Genomic DNA, 18,935 nt, shown 5'->3' with positions numbered 1-18,935 from the left:
TTTTTTATTTTTTTTTTTAATTTATAATGGACACAATTCCTTTATTCATCATTTTTTCAAAGATTATCTCATTATTCGTTATCATTTATTTCTTATTATCACATTATCATCATATTATCAAATTTATTATTGCAATTATTATCATCATTATTGCAATTATTATCTTATTATTCAATTATGCAGTTAATATATTTTACACTTATCTAATAAAAACCAATAATAAAAGTAATAACTATAATAACAATAATAAACGTTTTATAATATTTTTATTCTATTTTTAATTAAAATCGTTATTACTGTAATTATTATGGTTAATTTAAATTTTTTTACAATTTACTACCCGTTAAAATATAATAAAGATAAATAAATAATATATCATACAATATTATAACAATTTATTTTATAAATTTTTTATTATTATTATAATTTTTATTAATTATAATATATTTTTTCAAAAATTAATTAAATAAAAATAAAATAAAAATAATATATATAATAATAATAATAATATAAAATAAAAATAATATTTAAAAATAATATAAAATAATAAATAATAATGATATATAATATAAATAATTAAATTTATAAATTCTCTTATTCTACTTATATCATATTTTATGATTAAAATTCTGGTAATTATTATCATATACCATAAAATGCAAATATCAAAAAGAATGGAAAAAAACGTCATTTTGGATCTCTCTCAAAAGCATATTTGCTAGATTTTGCCGCTTTTTGAACTTATGGGAATTTTTTTCTTTTCCTTTTTATTATATATGGACACAATTTCTGTTTTTTATTAAAATTATTACTAATTTACATTATTATCTTATCATCATTTATTTCATCATTATTTATCCCAAACATTATCATCATTATTGCATTTTTTATCATCATTATTTGCAATATATCATTTATTGCAATTATGCAGTTTTAATTATATTTTAATTATTATACAACAATATAAAAAGTAATAACAATAATAAAAACAATAAAAACGTTTTATAATCATTATTTATATCATTATTTTAATTTAAAATCGTTATTAATGAATTATTACTGTTTAAAAATTATTTTTCAATTTAAATACAGTAAAATATAATAATATAATAATTTAAAAATTAAAAATATAAAAACAATATTATAACAATTTGTAAATTTTATAAATTTTATATTATTATTATATTGTTATTAATTACTTATTTTATATTTTTTGGCAAAAAATACTATAATTAAAGTAATAATAAAAATATATAATAAATAATAAATAATAATAATAATAATAATAATAATAATAATAATGAATAATAATAATGAATAATAATAATATATAATAATTAATATATAATATATAATCATCAATGTATCAAATTCTCTTTATTCTCACTTTTATCATCATTATTGTCATGATTAATAGAATTCTGGTAATTATTATCATTATTACCCTAATATTGCCAAATCATCAAATGAAATGGAAAAAACGTCATTTTGGAGTCTACTCTCAAAGCTATATTTCGCTAGATTTTGCCGCTTTTTCGACTTTTGGGATTTTTTTCTTTTACCTTTTTTTTATTATATGGACACAATTCTGTTATTATCATCATATATTATTCTATATTATCATCAATAATTATCTTATATCATCATTATCATCATATCATCATCATTATCATCATTATTGCAATTATTATCATCATTATTGCAATTATTATCATTATTATTGCAATTATTGCAGTTATAATATATATTTTACATCTATACTAATAACAACTACAATAATAATAGTAATAACAATAATAATAACAATAATAACGTTTTATAATCATTATTTATATATTATTTAATTAATATCGTTATTACTGTAATTATTACTGTTATAATAATTATTTTTCAATTATCTACCAGTAAAAATAATAATAATGATAATATAACAATAATAATATTAATAACAATATTATAACAATTAGTATTATTATAATTATACTTATTATTATTATTATTGTTATTATTACAGTTATAATATTATTTTTTGGCAATAATACTAATATTAAAGTAATAATATAATAATAATAATAATAATAATAATAATAATAATAATAATATATAATAATAATTAATAATAATAATTAAATAATGATATATAATAAAATATTTATATAATATAATAGAATAATAGTATATCATCAAATTATCAATTCTCTTTATTCTCACTTTATCATCATTATTGTCATGATTAATAGAATTCTGGTAATTATTATCATTATTACCCTAATAATTGCCAGAATCATCAAATGAATGGAAAAAACGTCATTTTGGAGTCTACTCTCAAAAGGCTATATTTCGCTAGATTTTCCGCTTTTTCGACTTTTGGGATTTTTTTTCTCTTTTTTTTTATATATTGACACAATTCCTGTTATTATCATCATTATTATCATGATTATCATATATTAGTTATCATCATCATTATCATCATTATCATCATTATCATCATCTTATCATCATTATTGCAATTATTATCATCATTATTGCAATTTTTATCATTATTATTGCAATTATTGCAGTTTAATATATATTTTACATCTATACTAATAACAACTACAATAATATATAATAACAATAATAATACAATAATAACGTTTTATAATAATTATTTATATCATTTTTAATTAATATCGTTATTACTGTAATTATTACTGTTATAATAATTTTTTTACAATTATACACCCGTAAAAATAATAATGATAATATAACATAATAATTAATAACAATATTATAACAATTAGTATTTTATAATTTTACTTATTATATTATATTGTTATTATTACAGTTATAATATATTTTTGGCAATAATACTAATAATTAAAGTAATAATAATAATAATAATAATAATAATAATAAAATAATAATAATAATAAAATAATAATAATAATAATATTAAAAATTAATAATATATAATAATTTAAAAATCACAATGTTATCCAAATCTCTTATTCTCACTTTTATCATCATTATTGTCATATTAAGAATCTGGTAATTATTATCATTATCCCTAATAATTGCCAGATCATCAAAAAAAGGGATTTTGCAATATTAAGGTCTCGGACCTTGCTTTGCCGACGATGTTGCCATCCTATCTGAGTCCTGGAGTCACTTGTGGCGGCTACTGATGCGTTTGCAATGGAGGCAAAAGCCCTATGCCTAATGTCTCCCTGGAACCACGAGAACCAAGATTCCAGGACTTTGGGGGCCTGTTAGGGTAACCCATTCATTCGATCCATGCTTGCGGCGAGGACGTTTTGAAGTTACGAGAAAGTTTTTTAGCATACCTTGGTAGCGTAGTCCATATCCTGGATTGTCCAGACCATGAAGTCTTTATGACGATTGGTCTGCAACCAGTAGACATGAACTCGATCACAAGACATTTGGAGGTGTCGTTACCTAGTGCAGAGGCCCAGCTGCGTGTCTCAAGGACTTGATACTTCCAGTTTTTTGCTCATTGGAAGCGAAACCTGGACCATCCATGCCTCGGAGTCTCGCCTTGAATGCTTGTGTAACAAGTCCCTTCGCCGGATCATAGGTCAGTTGAAGGAACCAATATTCCACCGGCGTTACACCGTGAGACTGGTCACGGGACCTGTTACTGTGCATAATCCGGGATCGCAAATCAGGCTATATAATGGCCACAGGTGACTAGCTCGCCTCCCTATGGACACCCTGCCCTCAGTTTGTCTCTCTGCGAGACAACCCTGGTGGATGAGGCCTGTGGGACTCCTAGGATGTGCATGGCTTGGCAGCTCGACGAGACTGTCGCGAAAAGGAATTAGAGATGGGCCCTATGCCTGCTGGAGACTCGGCCTCGAGGGATCCTCGTGGCTGGACGAAGGGTGGATGCGCCATGCGCCCCCGTCGGCGTTAGCCCCTTGATGATGATGACTGTATGATATATTATAATAGATATAAGTATATAATATATATATATATATATAGAATATATAATAAATGTAAATAAAACAACCCTACAAACCTGACCAGACTACGAACCTAGGATCCTCCCGGTATGAACCGATGCTATGCTATAAACCCACACCCCCAAAAATTGGTGGCCACAACGACCCACTATAAGTTGTGCAACTAGGATCTTACTAGCGCCATAGACATTACCTGTCTACTCATACTTGAGTATGACAGCGAAGTTGTACGCTCACTCCCCCGTGGGCACTCGGTAGAATTTGAATTTAGCAATTCAAATCCTAAGTCAATGTCCTGAGGTATTATTTAATAAGATGAATAATGCAATGTGCCGCACGATATCGATAATAAACCACCCTCCCTGACCAGACGCAAACCTAGGTCACTCCGGGTATTGAAACCCGGAGCCATTTGTGTGTTTTGTGTGTTTGTGTGTGTGTGTGTTTGTGTTTGTGTGTGTGTATTTTCATCTGTTGCTCGATCAGCTAAAACTATTCTTTTTAGTTCTTTTCGAATTCCCCTTTGCTTTTCGTTATTTTCCTAAGTGTTTAATCTCTTTTTTCAACTTTCCTTCTTTTTTTTTTCGTCGATTTTTTCTCACCTACCGCAGCCGTATGTCCGTCGTTCTCTATGGGTTTTTATTTCATTTTGTGTATTCCTATGTGTGTGTGTGTGTATATATATATATATATAATATATATATATAAATATAATATGTATATATATATATATATGAATATATATAATATTTTCTATATATATACACCACCACCACTAGAATACACAAAATGAAATAAAATCCCATAGAGAACGACGGACATACGGCTCGCGGCAGTGAGAAAATCGACGAAAAAAGAAAGTAAAGTTTGAAAAAGAGATTACACACTTAGGAAAAATAACGAAAAGCAAAGGAATTCGAAAGAAAAGAACTTTTAGCTAGTCGACATCAGATGAAAAATACACACACACAAGCACACACACACACACACCCAAACACCAAACACACCAAACTGGCCTCGGTTTCATACCGGAGTGTGACCTAGGTTTGAGTCCTGGTCAGGGAGGTTGGTATTATCGTATCAGTGCGGCTTTGCATTATTCCATCTTTCATAATATACCCTCGGGACATCTGACTTAGGATTTGAATTGCGAAATCAAGTTACACCGAGTGCCCACGGGGAGTGAGCGTAAACTTCGACAGGGGTCATTAACTCAAGTATGGTAACAGTAATGTCTATGGAGCTAGTAAGAATTCCTATTTGCACACTTCTTTTAGTGGGTCGTGTGCATGGGTGGTTTGCACTAGCCTCTGTTTCATACCCGAGTGACCTAGTCGGTCCTGTCCAGGGAGGGTTTGGTTATTTTACATTATATCTATAATATATATATATATATATATGTATATATTATATATGATGTAATATATATATATTAAATTTTTCCCCCCAGAATCACCCCCCATCATCAGGGGCTAACGCCGACGGGGGCGCATGGCCGGCATCCACCCTTCGCTTCAGCCACGAGGCTCCCTCGAGCGAGTCTCCAGGCAGTCACATGGCCCTCTCTAATTCCTCGCGACGGTCTCGTCGAGCTGCCCAACCATGACATCCTTAGGACTCCCACAGTCCTCCTCCACCCAGGTTTTTCTCGCGAGAGACAACCTGGGGCCAAGGGTCCGTCCATAGGGAGGCAACTAGGTGGCCTATAGGCCTGATTTGGCGATCCCGATTATGCAGTACAGGTCCATGCCAGTCTCACGGTGTAACGCCGGTTGGATCCATGTGGTCCTGCCAACTGTACCCATGATCCGGCGAAGGGACTTGTTACAAAGGCATCATGGCGAGACTCCGAGGCAATGGATAGGCGTCCAGGTTCGCTTCCATAGAGCAAACTGGAAGTATCAAGCCCTTGAGACACGCAGCTTGTCCTTCTGCATAGGTACCCGACATCCCAAATGCTCTTGTGATCGAGTTTCATGGCTTCCTGTTGCCAGACACAATCCGTCTACTCGCTTCCTGGTCTGGACAACCCAGAGATCATGGACTACGCTACAAGGATGTAAAACTTTTCTGTACTTCATAACCGTCTCGCCGCAAGCCATGGATCGACTGAATGGGTTTTCCCCTAACAGCCCCAGTCCTACATACTTGGTCTTGTCCAGAGACCTCTAGCCTAGGGGCTTTGCCTCATTGCTAAATGCATCAAGCAGCCGCCACAAGTGCTCCAGGACTCAGATGGATGGCAACATCGCGCAATCAGGTCCGAGACCTTAAATATTGCTCAGTGTTGCTCTGCACTGATTTGGCCTTAGTCGCGCTGCCCATTATCCGGTCCATGACTAGTGTTGAAAAGTGTGTGCAAGGACACAGCTTGCCTCACCCTGCTTAACAGGGAATAAGTTCGACTCCCCACCAACATTTTTACAGCACTTTCATTACCAGTATAGAGGCTTGCTATCGCCAATAATCTGGTGTCGGTCGGTTCTTGAGGTCGATGTGGCTGCGAGCACCCAACGCACAACTCACACGGCGTCCCACATTACTTGAGCGTCTAGTATAGCGGTCTATTGGTGGACTGCAGGAGTAAATCCGACTGCTCTGCTCTCTGATGCCTCAGTAGTGGTTGCGGAAATGAAATGTTTGGGATCCGTTTCGAATACTGTGGTCGAAACCTTGCCTGGTATTCTGCGCAGTGCAGCCACGGTAGTTTGCTACAGTCCACGTCCCCTTTTCCCCTTCCCAGAGAGGATGACCACGCCCCTCGGCAGGTCAGGGGGAATGGTACAAGACTGCCAAATGCAGTCATGACTAGTTGCAGGGCCCGAGCCATAGGTTCATCCCCAGCCTTTTAGGCAGTTCAGCAGAGTATCACATATGCCTGCAGCCTTTCCCACTCTTCAGCTTGGAATCGCCATCCTAACTCTGTTTGGTAGGAGGTTCCTCGCTGATGGTGGGGTCCGGTACGGGCATTGCGAATAGTCGCTTGCATTCCACAATGCTAACTGTTGGAGGGTCACCTGGTACAACTGTTCAAAATACTCCAGCCCAACGTTTCACGTACCCTACTGATCTGAGATGATCGCGTCCAATCCACTGATCGGACTGCAGTCATCTGTGAGGAGGGCTTATGGTTTCAGTTTTCTTAAGGCTTGGTAGGCAGTGCGAAGGTCATTTACCAGATGGCCTTCGACCTCCGCAGCAGATTCCTGATAAGGACTGTTCTTGTCCCTCTGCATCAGTGTCCGAGCCCTACGCACCATGGAACGACGCAAGACTTGTTCCCATTCAACTGAGCTTGCGACCGCTTCAGTGACTCTAATGTCCTCCAGGGAGATGGTTATTCTGCCTTGTCCTTGGCGTACGCCCAAATGGCTCCTGACTGCTTCAGTGTCACGCGCTTGAAGACCTCCCACGAGCACTGGTCCTTCAGGGTTGCTGGTTCTTCATCGGTCAGCGACTGCCGTGGTGACCCATGGCACACTCCCTCCCTTATTCTGTCCAATGAGACCCCTTAGGTTGGCCACTGGAGGGACGGGGAGTTTGAGTGTCCCTCCAGGCAGCCACTACCAGCTATGGTCAGGCCCACATAACTCGGCACACTCGGTAAAACCCTGGAGATCCTCCCATTCGCATGCGACATGAATGGGTCATCTCCTTGGCCACATTACCCGTATCCGCTGTACCAAGTCCTAGTGCGGGTTGGAGTGCTGGTACCGAGCCAGAGATCCTCATATTTCTGGGACCTAGAAGGTCCCGGATAGGATGGCTTATTCTCCTGCTGAGAGCAGCTACACCGAGACATGGGGGCCGACAACCTCTCGTACCAGCTCGTCACAGCCGGACCGCATTGAAGTGCCCGAGCAATGCGAAGGTCTCGCCTGGCAATCGGGCATGCCACAGATGCGGGGGGGGGGTGGTAGGTTGCGTAGACCTCCTTTCACATTGATTTTAGTATACATCGGAAGGAGCGTAATACAGCTAGAAATACAATAAGAGACAAGAAGCCAAAGCATGCTTCCGTCTCAATGCCATGATACGCTCATCACCGGCGTCACCTCTTCTACCGCTGAGCTGCAATTCGCCTGGAATGCTATGCTACACCCTGGAGGTGGTGACCTTTGCTGCGCCCGACCATTAGTAGGTATAACCACCTCACACTGATCATGCCGCTACCAGGTCTTCTCACCTCTGATGAGGGCAGCCACCTTCAACTCCCAATCGCTTCAATTCCGCGATAGCAGAGGTAACCACTCATCCTGCGCAGACCGTATGTTCCAGCGCCTCCCGGAAAGCACGCCTGAGATTAAGCCTCGGGTTGTCACTTGAAGGAAAGCAGGTGCACGCCACCTCTTCCGCCTCCGCGCACACCCCAAATAAAAGGGGGTCAGCAGTCTTGAGACCCCTATCCAACTGTAGGGTTCCCGTTTATATATTATTATATATATTATATTATACATGATACTCCTATATATAATATATAATATTAGATATATAGTATAAACACCACACACACACAAATACACACACAGCATATATATATATATATATTATATATATGTATATATCTATATATATATATCGTATAGTATATCTATGGGTTGGCATAAACACGCACACCAGCACAAATGCACATACCGACTATGAATATATCTATATATTATATTTTATTATATATATATAATATATATTATAATGTATAATAGTCTTATACGCATCGAGCATCGGACTCAGACTGTATCTGAGTTCGAGGTTCGAGTCAAATCCGTGCTGTTGTTTCCCTTGGGCAAGGAACTTCACCTCGATTGCCTACCTAGCCATTGGTGCCTAAGCCCAGCAAAGTCAGTGCTGGTTCCCAAGCCCGGATAAATAGGAGAGAATGATTACCTAAGGTAACACCGGCACTCTCTGTGGAAGGCACTGGGGACCCTACCACTACACACGCCAAGATCATCACAAACAGGAAAACTACATTACGCGTCATCGCTGTGGACCACGGCGGCTCAACATGACCTACGATAAAAAAAATTTATGTGTGTGTGTGTGTTTACAACACACCACACAGACACTTTACACACTGTATATATGTTTATGCAAATATATATATATCATATATATAATATAATATATATATGATATATATATATATATACACACAGACCAACATCATACATCATGCATATATAATATCTAGTATGTATATATAATAACATATAATATATATTATATATATTATATATATAATATATATATATTTATAATATATATTACACCTATATATATATAGTATTTAATATATATATATTATATTTATAAATTAATATATATATATAGTATCTATATCTATATATATATAATATAAACACCCATACACTACATGCCTTCATATGCATATTATATGCCATATATATTGCTACGCCAGTGGGGTCTTGTCTCTGTGCGAAGATTGTTAACCATGAAAGGGACAGGGCAAACATGAACTTACGGCTGTGAGCCTAGGAAGCGGAGGAACACGGAGAGACGCGTGGGTGTCTGCTGCCTTGAAGACCTCGTGTGTGCCCTTGTACCTGAGATAACCTGGTGTTGCCTGTTATAAGCTGATTGTGCGTGTACGATGGCTGGTTTCCCCCCTTATTGTGCCTAATGAAAAGTGTTCGGTAATAACTTGTGTAATAAAGGAAAGACTCATTTTTTTTACTCGGGCCCGCCTCCCCTTGGCGTTTTCCTCTCCTGGTGTTTCATGGACGCTGTGTTTCGGTGCCTCTTGGCGCTGTTCAGTGTCCACGACCCTGTATTCACACCGCCGTCTGCCTAGCCTGCCTTGTGTTTGTGCAGGAGGAGACGAGCACCGCGTAACCAAGTTGGTGTCAGGAGTGGGATTTTTGGTGATATTTGATCAGTTAGAGCAAGGGTACAATTTATCAAGTTCTCGCAAAGATGTGCGGCAGCCAGGAGGGTACATAAAGAGCTATTGAACTGAGGCAGGCACGAGTGGTGAAGCCTGAGCCAATGACCTTATCAAGGCATGCTGGCCGGATATGAGGAGGAATGGGCACAAAGGGCTAAAGAGCAGGCACAGATGTCACGCGATCGGCGCACCATCTGTCGAGATGCAGGCAAGGAAGGCAAGAGGAACAGTCTCCACTTGTTGAGGTACTACAGAGCAAAAACTCTGCGCATCTGTGAAGATGGAACCTCAGCATTACACCGCAGGCCCTGCACAGTCGTGAAGAGTGAACTGATTGAGGAGGTGCAGACTCTGAAGGGCGTAGGTTCAGGCCTGAGGGAGGAGTGAAGAGGAAGTCGAGTCACTAGGTAGTAAAGTTGCAAGTAGAGAAGGCAGACGAGTCTGGCGAACGATGTCCATAGTGTCCGATTTTACTGGGTCCTGCTTGGTGGTCCTTGGCAGGAAACCCCCTGACGTGCAGAGCGTGTCGCAGACCAGTAGTCGCTTGCAGAAGGCTGGGGACCCATCGGAACCGCTCCCTTGGTGATAGGTGGCGCAACTCGGTCCCGATCACCCGCCTCGTTGCCTCCCTCACCTCCTTCCTCCCCCCCTGGGTCGTGTTTGTTTCACGGCAACGGTTCTCTGCCCTGCAGCCTCTCGGCCCTCCAACGATCCTGTGAGGCGTAAGCAGCTGAGTACGACGGAAGGGTGGCCTGGGAGGCATAGGTCGCCAAATTTGAAGATGCTGGCATCTGCCAGGCCTGGAGCTCAGGGAAGAGAAGGGTGCCCTCAGCTGGTAACAGTCGCTCAAGGGGCCCCGCGGTTGAAGTGTTGGGCATCTGCCGCATCCCAACATGCCCTCTTAACCAAACACCAAGTGGCGGAGGCCTTTGAAACGCCGTTCGGGCACCACCACCAGGCCGAGGTATATCGGCCCAGCTTGAAGAAGCGGACTCGTGAGCGTGGCTAGACACTGTCCCCAATTGCGCAGGATTGTGGAGGCTCTGGTAATGGAGCTCGTCCCTGCGGGCTGCGGAAGAATGATCGTGGTCCTGGGCCCGCGATTTCTTTGTTGTCCCGTTTGCCGGACCAGCGGTCTGCAAATCTACGTCAAGCATGCACCACCCTGGAGGACCTGCAGGTGTGCGCTGGCGAGGTACTTGGAGTTCGAGCCTCTGAAGGCACCATGGCCTAGGGGCCAGCTGCTCAGCCCGCCGTTACCTCCGGTCCGTAAGGCCTAAAGTGAGAAGGTAGCAGTGAGGAAGTGAGCTGAGCCTTTTTCAATGCTGTGTTGGGGCTGCGGTAAGGAATGGGCACAGACTGTGTGTCGAGGGAGCGGAGAACACGTCCTCGGTCAAACGACAGATTCTGATGCCTTCCAGCAGTGCTGCAAGTGGACTGTGGCAGGTATGATCCCATCCAAATGCATGTCCTAAGGCTAAGGAAGTGGTACAGTCGGAAACTCGGACAGGCTGAGAAGGGGGCCGAAAAAACCGTCCTCGGTTCCCGCCCCCGTCTTGGGTAAGCTCCGTCGAACCAGCATGATGCAGGTGGAGTGATCATAATGGGGAAAATACCATAGAACCGCCTGAACCAGTGGGAGCTTGAAATAAGACCCTAGTGCGGCCTGGATTTTGGCCACTATGGCGACTTCCAGAACGCCCCACCAGAGACTTGTGGTGTCCCACGGGGCCCATTGTTGTGCAGCTCAAGGGGCCGGTGGGAGGCTCTTATTGGCGTGGGCAGCACGGGCAGTGACTGCCGGTGTATGTGCCGATCTGCGAGCACTGCTTGCTGGGGCCTTACTTACGGACGCAGATTAAGGCGTGTGTTGACCTGGACGGGAAGCTGGTGAGGGGCAGCGGTGAAGATGTGCACTTGCTTCCAGAGTTGGCTGTGCAAGGAGTTTACGGCTGAGCGACTGCACCTTGTCCCCAGGACAGTAGTCTAGATCCGGTGGTCGACTGTCAGAGTGTCTCGTGTGGGTAGAGGTCCTCGTGGAGCCCATTCAGAACTGCAGCTGCTGATGGCGTAGCGGTTGGCGGAGCCTTGTTGTCCAGGAAGGGTTAGTTACAGTTTTGGTACTAACTCTCTGATAAGGCCGACAAGGTGCTCAGGCTGGTGCAAAGCTGGCACTTGCGAGGAAGTTGAGCTTACCCCCCCTCCCCCCCAGAAGAGTCCCGTCGGAGCAAGGAGTTGGTGGGGGCCGTTGCCTTACTTCCTCTGAAAGGACTTGGCGCACCGGAGCGCCGCTAAGCCTGGCGAATGGAGACCTATGACCCGCATGAGGGAAGTGAGGTACAATCATAGGTGACCTGAGTGTTGGCTGCATAACCTTCGTCGGAATACGATGGGCTAATCTCGCAAGAAGCTTAACGAGCCCTGGGAATGGCCCTACACGTGGTGTAGCGCCCTTTTCTGATGGCACCTATCAATTTCGCGAGGGCGAAACGCCGTCTGTTGTCCACGTGGACCGTTGTAGGCGTTTTACTGGTCAGGAGAGCTACTCTTGGGCCATGGTGAAAAAGAAGATGACGTTAGCCCGTAGCGCGATGAGGAACGTGGCAACGCTACCGAGAGGAGGACTAATTTTATTGAAAATTTTCTGTATTTTTGTTCCATGTTTAGGTATGTCAGAGCGACTGTACGTCTGCTTGATAGGGGGGATAGTGCTCACGCAGTGGGTCCTTTTGTCTCTGTGCGAAGATGTGGTTAACATGAGGGACCTGGCAAACTGACGTAGTTTGGCTGTTAGCGAGGAGCGAGGACAGCTGGAGATACGATCAGTTGGTGCTGCTCCTGTGAAGACCTCATGTGTGCCCTTGTGACCTGGAAAAACCGGGTGTGCCTTTTATAAGCTGTATTGATGCGAGTTGTACATGCTGTTTTCCCCCTGTATTGTGCCTATAAAAATGTACGGGTTAATAACTTGTGTAAATAAAGGAAGACTGATCGTTTTGTGTTTACTTCGTGCCCTGCCGCGCCAAAGCGTTTTCCTCTCCTGGTGTTCTGGGACGCGTGGGGTTTCGTGCCTCCTTGGAGCTGTTTCAGTTTCACGACCCTGTATATAACACGCCGTCTGCCTCGCCCTGCCTTGTGTTGGTGGCAGAGAGACCAGGCGACCGCGTAACGATATATATTATATAAATATAATTATATAGTAGATATTATATATATAGTATAAGTATAGCACACACGCACACACACACACACACACCACCACCAACACACACAGCACACACACACCTATATGATTATATATATATATATATATATATCTTATATATAGTTAAGTATCTATTATCCTTGTATATACTGCTATATATGTATATATGTATTTTATATATATATAGTTAGTCATATATATATATATTATATATAGTTTATATTTATGATGTATACTACTATACTATATATCGCTATAATTTATATTCGACTATATATAATATATAATTTATATAATAGAAAGGTATGATGATAATGAACATCTCACATACAAGAGACATATTTAACCCGGTTTTTTTGATTGTATTGTCGTCAGAGATACTATTCTGACGAAGATACAATCGAAAAACCGGTCAAATACTCTCTTGTAATTGTGAAGATGTTCATACTCATTCATCCTTTATAATTTGTCCCCACATGAATACGGTTCATATTAATATATGGAGAGATAGATACATACATACATACATCATACAGACTTACATACATCATACATACATATATACATACATACATACATACATACTAACATGCATACATAAATACATACATACATAATTATATATATATTATATATTATATATATATATATATATATAATATATTTATGTATATATATATATAATGAGTTATATATATAATATATATATATTATATTTATTCTGTATATATTATATTAATATATACATGTTAATATATATATATAGATATATATATATTTATATATATATATATATATATGTTTTGTATGTTATGTATATAAGTTGTATACACACCCTGCATAGCATGCATACACACACTACACCGACACACTACACACACACACACACACAAACATATATAATATATATAGTATATATAGTATATATATATATATATATATTATATAGATGTAATATTTTGTTTTTTTTTTCTTTTTCTTTCTTTTTTTCTTTTTTTTTTTTTTTTACCGTTAATCTTCGTACAATCACATGCTGGTGCAACTCCTACCATTCCGGAGAACGGAGGCACCTATAACTATCTATATATAGATATATATTTTATATATGTCCTATTATATATATATATGTATATACTATATCTATATTGTATTGTAATATATATACATATATTATATGTATATATATATATATCATATTATTCTATCTATATATATATCTATATATATAATATTATTAATTATATTATAGATCCTATACCTAAGTACATTTAATGCCTAATTCTATGAATGACTTTGATAACTAAACAATTTTATACAAAAATAACTATTAGTGTAGGTGAGTTGCCTGAAATAAATAAAGAAAAAGAAAATATATGAAATATGAAACAGCCAGCAAGAAAAGCTAAAACATCCCGGCTTCTATAGTAGAAGTGCTACAATATGAATTAACGTGTAATTGTAATCTGTGATGACAATATCATGACAGAGTGTCGAGATATTTGATAAATTGCAGATTCTTACAATTAGCCCCAATGCCCACACCCCATTAAGAAATTGTTAAGAGAAAATAAAACAAAAAGACAGACTGTACTTAAATGTAACTATCCATATTTATGTGTAATATAATATTAATGTACCTGTGTGTATGTGTGTGTGTGTGTGTGTGTGTGTGTGTGTGTATGTGTGTGTGTGTGGTGTGTTTGGTGTGTGGTGTGTGTGTGGTGTGTGTTCGCGTTGCAGGCGTGTGCGTACGTGTCCAGACTTAGCATTCGTATGTGCCTCCTATGTGTACTGTGGTCATTGCAAGAAAACAAATAACAGTTTGGTGTACATTATTCTTTTCACCGGATAAACAAAAGTAATTCACTTTTGTTCGCAATCCGATTAGGCTTCTGAACTTCATTTTTTCCGAGCGGATCCAAATTGTTGTCGAAAAGGATTTAGATTTCTTTGACAGTCGAATCTGTTTGTTGGTATATCTAGTGGTGTTAATCTTTCTCGTTTTTTATTTACCAAGATTTACCAAGATTTTTGTTTTCTTTAACAGGAAACAAAGACTAATCGATGAGAAATTCCTCACATACTAGAATGGCTGGAATTAAATGGAATCCTATCTACTTTAAAGGGGATACTATTTCAATATTTACAGCCCCGTAAATGTTTCTGATACAACCATCTGTGACAATCATTGCATCGCATGTTATTTGAGTCTGAGTGTGCTAAAAACATTTTCCACTGTACAGTAAATCTAATGTATGTATATGCATAAATGTTTGTGTGTGTGTATATTTATACACACACACACACACATATGCATATATATATATATATATATATATATATATATACTGATATATATGTATACATGCATATATATATATATATGATATATATATTCATATATACTATACATATATCTATATATGATAATTCTTATATATATATATATATATATATATATCTTTATATACATAGTTTTTTTTTTGTTTTTTTTTTTTTTTTGTTACCATACACACACACACCATATTATGTTATATTATATATAGAATATAACTATATATATATATATATATTATATATACAATATATAATATATATCTTTACTCTCTCTCGTCTCTCTCTCTCATTCCTCTCTCAGATCTCTCTCGTCTCCTCTCTCTCTCATCCTCTCTCGCTCTTCCTCCTTCTCTCCCTCTCTCTCTCTCGTCCTGAATTATTCGTCTCTCTCTCGCTCTCTTATATATATATAAATATATATATATATATATATGATAGTATATATTTAATATATATATGTGTGTATGAAATATAGGCATATATATATATATATATATATATATTTATATATCATATATTATATATATATATATATATATATATATTATATAATATATTTTATATATATATATAATACTATATTGTATGTATACTATATGTTGCTAGATATAGAATATATTATATATATAATATATACTATATTATATTATATATATCATATATATTTTTTTTTTTCTTTTCTTTTTTACGGTAGTCATTTTTGAGCCCCGTGTTCACGAATTCTTTCTTAATGTAGTTTTTCTGTTGTGATGCTCTTGGAGTGAGTTCCTGGTAGGTTCCCCCAGTTCCTCCACGGAATGCCGTGGTTACCTTTTTAGGTGAATCATTCTCTCTATTTTATCCGGGCTTGGGACCATCCTGCTTGGGCTGGCCTTGGACCACCCAGTGGTAGTATGCAATCGAAAGATGTATTTCCTTGCCCAAGGGAACAATTCGCCGGCCGTGACTCGAACCCTCGATCTCAGATTGCCGTCCGGTGACAGTCTTGAGTCCGTGCTGTAACCACTCGCCACGCGGCCTTATGGTAATATAGTATAATAATATATAAGTTGTTTAATGATTATATTGATATATATATTATAATACACATAAACGTGTGTGGTGTGTGGTGTGTATATGTATATGTATTGTATATATATTATATATATATATATATATCTATATTATTATAGTATATATATAATATATAATAACTATATATATATTTATATATATGTGTTATATGATTAATATATATATATATATATATTTATATATATGCTCTTCCTATAATATATACTATGTATAGCTGGGCAGATAGTGTGAGAGAGAGAGAGAGAGCAGAGAGGGAGAGAGAGAGAGAGAGAGAGAGAGAGAGAGAGAGAGAGAGAGAGAGACTCTGTGTGGATATAAAACACATTCGGAAATGTTTCGACAAAGAACAAAGTCAACCAACTACTTGACTTATCTATTCAGGCCTCGACTGATTCATCTGTAGAGAAACTTGATTGATATATTACATATATATGCCTCAGGTATCATGTTAATAAAACATTTATGTTCTCGAATTTTTATATCTATATGCTTCAAGGGTATAACAAGATATGTTTCTTTTATTACTAACTTAATCAATAAAAAAGCACTAATTATGAGAGATTCATATTAGCAGTAATGCAATATCTGTGAATGTGTACGTAGACTTCAATAATGTATGAGAATTTGAGATGAATAAAAAAGATCTAACCTTTTTAACATTCATTGCTTATTTTCGCTGCGTTTATTTTGCATAATCAGATCAACAATTCCTAAGACTTGAATGCAGGAATAAGTAAAACATAAAAGTTGAATTTTATATTTCGGACTGTAATTGTTGAAACGGCCTTTGTATAAAATATGATACAATAAAACAGATAATAGATAATGATAGTATGATGATGACGATGAAGATATAATGAAATGATTTGTCATGAGCTTTAGGAAACATCTAACACGAGAGATCAAATAGGTATTTTATTTTCCTCTCTCTTTCTTGCATTTTTCACGCAAGAAGAAAAGAAAAGAAAAAAAACAAAAAAAAAAAAAGAAGAAAGAAAAGAAAAAAAAAAAAAAAAAAAATGCAAAAAAAAAAAAAAAAAAAAAAAGAAAGAAAAAGAAAAAAAAAAAAAAAAAAAAAAAAAAAAAAAAAAAGAAAAAAAAAAAAAAAAACATCTCCTTGCTCTGGACTGGCACCGAGATGTTCACTCAACCATCAAGGTGTATGAAATCCTTCATGTGATTAAGGTGAGAGCTCTGATAAGGGAAGTTAATCTAGTGAATCCTGATGGAGTAATTAGATTACCTATGACTTGAGAATCTGTGACTTCAACCTCGCAATGTCGTCTTTGCTCTCTGCTGTCACCTTTACGTCCGATATCCAATATGCAACTCGAGAAGGAGAGTTTAGTGAGTGAGAAGGAGAAAACAATGGTATGGTACTAACTTTCTCATAAGACTTCTCCTAATGAACGAACATACAGATACTAATCATTAAACTCGTGCAGAGTACGTGCGGAGGGAAGATTAAAGGAAGGGGGAGAGGAGAGATGTGTATTGAGTCTGCAAACCAATAACAAGTTGATGATGTCTTAGAACAGTGCACTAGGCGCATGACATAGTTTTAAAGCAAAACATGAAAACGTGCATTATAGCTTATTGTAAATATCTCTGTTTTCTATCTTCTATCAGTAATTTATTGATCTACCCTCTGCCCTGTTTTATTTGTCTTATGTCTGCGTCATCACGTCCCCCCTCTTCATCCTTCGCTACTCACTATTCGATGGTTCGATGCAATATACAGATCTATGTAGCGAGCAATTATTACGATTGTCCTTCTCTGGCGATAATTACCGGTGGTGCTGGTCAGTTTGTATTAGAATCCCTTCAGTATCAATGCTTTCTGGACAAAATTATGTAGGCCACTTTGGATACTGGGAGCAATATATTTTTTGCACAATCAAAGGCAACGGAAACGTTACGTATGAAGTCGGATTAAACACCATAACCTCCTTTTCTTGTCATTTTCTTTGTATTTTCATTATTATTATAGTTTTTTTTTTTTACGACTCCAATTTCCTTTTAAACACACACACACACAGATTAAATATCAATAGGATTATTATTATATTATATATTATTATATATTATAAATATATTGTATTATATATATATGTAATATATATATAGACCATACACGCACACACACACTACCACACACACCACCACACACACACACTATAACACACACACACATATATATTATATATATATAGACACTAAGTGTATATATATATATATACATATAGGTAGAAGATATATATATAGGCTATATATTGTATATAATATAGATATGTATATAATATCACTCTTATAAATAAATAAATTATTACATATGTATTTTCATCACATCATGGCCGCATTCACTTTCGCTTCCAGCCAAGAGAGTCCACTTGCGAGGCTCAAGGCAGCCCTCGGCTCGTCTCTATCCTCCTCGCGACAGACTGGT

Source organism: Penaeus monodon, chromosome 2, assembly GCF_015228065.2.
Source record: "Penaeus monodon isolate SGIC_2016 chromosome 2, NSTDA_Pmon_1, whole genome shotgun sequence".
NCBI lineage: Eukaryota > Metazoa > Arthropoda > Malacostraca > Decapoda > Penaeidae > Penaeus > Penaeus monodon.
This window is presented reverse-complemented; position numbering follows the sequence as displayed.